The following is a 4,231-nucleotide window of genomic DNA, read 5'->3' on the forward strand; positions in this document are numbered from 1 at the left end:
GAAAGGACTTTGGGTAAAAGTGCCGTTCGCGCGAAACATCGAATACGTTATTTCCATTGGGAAACCCGGTTAAGTTTCGTCGAATGAATTTTGCAAAGGCGCTATGGTATATTGGCAACTTGGTTTCAAGATTATCATCCTTGTGGGATCTTGAAAGAAACTTTGCGCGTCGGAATAAACGTACATATGTTTGAGGCAAAAGTTAATTTCGTCTCACTTTAAATGTCCCCTGTTATAGAATCATTAAATGACCAGGTGATAACAAAAACTCTTGAGTTTTTTCCCGAAGATGAAAAGTATTCAAAAAATTGTTCCAATAAGTTTTTACCAAGCAAACTCTTGTAAAATAAAAAAAAAAAAAAACTCCTTGCACGAGGAGCCGAAAGCAGAGGAAGGAGATATCGTTAGACGCTTCTCACTCTGCTCTCTTTTCATCATTCCTCGTAAATCGTTCTTTGATGTTCGAAAGCGGCGCATCTCGCACGTATCGCTGAGAGGCGATGATAATCCCGGAATAGCTTGTCGGATGCGAGAGACTGACGTTGCGCTACTTACCGCACCTGCGCATCGGGACTTCTCTCTCCCCGTCATCATTACTTTATACATACAACAAGGTGCGAACTCTCGCAAAGCGAAGGAGAGGAGAAGAGTCCCGTGACGTGTAAATGCGAAAACGTCAGATTACACATACTGCAAAACCGCATGCATATATATATGTATATATATATATATATATATATATATGTATATAAATATATATATACACATGTATATGTATACATATACCGCGGGCGATGTTGGGATAATGAAGCGTGGGATTCTGCGCCGAAAGTTACAGGCAACGTCGTCGTGTCATCAATTACGACGCTCGCGCGCCGTATCATTTAGAAATGAACGAGCAAAAAAAGCCGGCCGGATCGATATCGCCGGGGGGCGATGGCGCCTCCGGTTTTTGCAATTTTTAATATGGTCGATCGATCGACAACACACCTTCGCGATCTCTCGAAATTAACAGAGAGAGAGAGAGTGAGGGAGAAAGAAAAAAAAAAGGATGCGCATAATAAAGCGAGTCGTAAAGAACAGGAGCAAATTAAAAATTGCAGAAAACACGCCGCTGCGCTAATTTTTCGCTAGACGAAAAAAAAATTGCGTCTTTTGTTTTTTCGTTGCGCGAACGAATCCTATCCGGTATGTGAGAATTATGCGCGATGACCGGCGCGCAGAAGGAAAGAGAGGCAAAGAAAAAGAAAGAGAGAAAGAGAAAGAGGACGGTGCGAAAATCGGAACCGAGAGATCGGTGAGTGATACAAAAGACTCCGGCACTCGTTTAACACGAAACGCGATTGCTGAGGTAAAATTTAATTACTGAGCTATTGAGTATCGGAGAGAAATAAACGAACTCTGCGAAATAAAGGCATCAGATCGAACAATCGATGGAAAAAAAAAAAAAAATTTGCATTTCGAATTCCTCAAAAGCAAAGGAATTCCATCGGTACATAGTAATTCGCGAAAATGTCATCTCAAAAAAGCGTTGCTATTTTCCAAAATTAAAAAAATTCTTAGTAATTCAAATAATATGCTCCATTTCACTAAAGTCCTGTAAAAAAAAAAGTGACAAAAAAATACGTGTGCAATATTTTTACAAATATACGAATTAATTTTACTGAATATTCATGAGAAATAAAATGTTTGACAAATATATGCGCGTATATTCTCTCTTCTATATTTTCTTCCTCAGTCTCGTCTTATCTATAAGATCGCGTAGATCCGTTACTCGCGAAATTTATCACCGACTTAGCGTCGCCGAAAGCTGGAGAGATAAGCGGATTCGTCTTGTGCCTTGCAATTAAAGAGCGCTCGTAAAGACGAACCACGTCGTAATTTTGATCCCCTCTCAATCTAACCAAACGACTCACGAGAATGGTCGTTTTAATTGCGACATATATAGACATACATATATATATATACTATATATATATATGTGCTACAAAGTGCCACAAAATCCAGACCACTGCAAAGTGCCTTTGCGGTAACAAAGATCTAACTCCGTTAGATCTCGTCTGTTTCGAAAAAGTGAAATTCATTGAAAATAGCGGGGTATAATGACGATCTTCTCTTCTCAAACAAATATATACGTTTACATTTTCAGCGCGATAATTTTCATAATTTTCGTTTGTGTCGCTCGTAATGCGCCGTATAATATTCAAAACATAAACATAATGGACGCAGACTGTAAAAGCCTGTATATCCGCTCTTACGGATATATAAACACATACACACATAATATATAAACGAGAATATCTCTCACACATTACCGCATTTTCCGTATATATCTTGGATAAAATTTTATGCAAACTTTTTACGTTCCATTATGCTTCTCGTTCTTTTCGTAAACAACCAACAACTTTACTTTTACGTAGCACCTACTTTGCAGTTTTTCTGATAAATCCGTGCAAAATCCACAATGATGTGCTTTTTATGTACTTTCGAACAAAATAAACTCGCGCACTGTATATATGTATGTATGTATGTACGTTCACTTTGCGGCGAAAGAATCGGAGCTATGTGGCCTTTTAAGCCTCGCGATTCTTCAAGCGTTTACCTTGTCTCGGTGTGTCGATGATTACGACGATAGGAAACCCTTCCGAGGACGACAACAACAACAACAATGACAATTTCGAGGAAGAACTTTACCTTTCGATACAGAATTGCCCCGCCATTTTTCGTGTCTCTCCGTCATTGTTCTCTCCTTAGAACCCTGCCTCTCTTAATCGACATTCCGATCTTGCGTTTTGTCTCGTCGTAACACAGAATACGAGGGAATTCAAAAGCGCTGACTTGAATCGGGGCTCGATGACCCGAGAGAGCGCTCGCTGGTGCTCGCTCGTTTCTCGCTCACGTGCGCCGTACATGGCATTCCCGAAATACAAACAGCGAATTGCGCACCGCATTACGTCGATGGTGGTAATAAAGTGTCGTGCAAACATTGTGTTCCCCGCGCGGCAACACAGCGGCGCGCCCCGATGTTTTATCCGTAACAAAAGTTTGTACAAAACGTGCTGAATGTGCGGAAAAGCTTGCTCTGAAAACATGTTCCGGTTCGGGAAGAAAAACTCGAGCTCGCCGCGCCAAACACGCGAATTATACTTCTCGTGTGTGTGTGTGTGTGTGTGTGTGTGTGTGCGTACTGTTTTCGCAAAAAGAGTAATGGGATACTTTCTCTTACGATTATAATAAACACACGCGCTCTTAATTTATTTGCGACAAGATACAACGTTGCGTAAAAGTCGGCTCGTTAAACGACAACACGCGCGGACAAAAAACAAACCAAAAATAACAAATTCGGACGACTCACAGTCACGAACATAATAAATATTTTTCTTCCAGCGCGAGCTATCCGGCTCTTCTATAATTCGACACTTCTGTTATTCGGAAAGTTACTTCACGCGAAAATCGCGTCGCAAGAATAAAAAAAAAAAAAAAAAGAAAAATGGCGGAAATGGCGAACGTGATCTTTTGGCCGGCGCGAATCAGCTCGCCCAATATCTCGCGGATTATAATTGTTTGCGAAGTTCGGTAGCGCGCGAAGTTTACCCATCAAAGTTTCGTCTCGCGATTCGATGGATTGAAATCGCAATCGCGAATGCGCGAGCAACGCTCAACGAATTGTTGAGCGCAGTATTTTCGACGCTATTCCGCTATCGGCGCAAATCCGCGCGAGTTTTGTAAAAATATTTCGAAATGTATGCGCTCGAGAAAAAAAGCCCGATCGTGCGGAATTACAAAAGTGCTTAGTCCGGGGGCAAATATCACGGCAGCGGATATCAGCGCAGCTATAAAAAAAAAAAAAAAAAAACAAAGAAATAACACGAACGAAGAAGGAGGCATGTTTATCGCTTTTTTCTCTATATCGGTGCGCTTCCGATGATTTAACCGTAAAGACCTTGGAAACACACATCCCTCGTATCTTCCCCGCTAATGAAGTTCACGAAGTTTATATATAGATTTTCGATGCAAGCGCGCAATTACAAGAGCGATATTTTTACAAGATTTTTTTCAATATTTATCTGCATGTAAAATACTATTTTACGCTTTTCTGACTTGCAAAGATGTTTTTTTTTTGTTTTTTACGGATCACTTCGCGTGCTCGATTTTAATCAGCACGCGAACGCGCACGCGTGTCTGTTATCGATTATCCGAGATAAAATTTCGAAAACAAACAAAATGGAAC

This window comes from Pseudomyrmex gracilis, unplaced genomic scaffold (genome assembly GCF_002006095.1).
Source record: "Pseudomyrmex gracilis isolate BER0280 unplaced genomic scaffold, ASM200609v1 scaffold_20, whole genome shotgun sequence".
Classification (NCBI taxonomy): Eukaryota; Metazoa; Arthropoda; class Insecta; order Hymenoptera; family Formicidae; genus Pseudomyrmex; species Pseudomyrmex gracilis.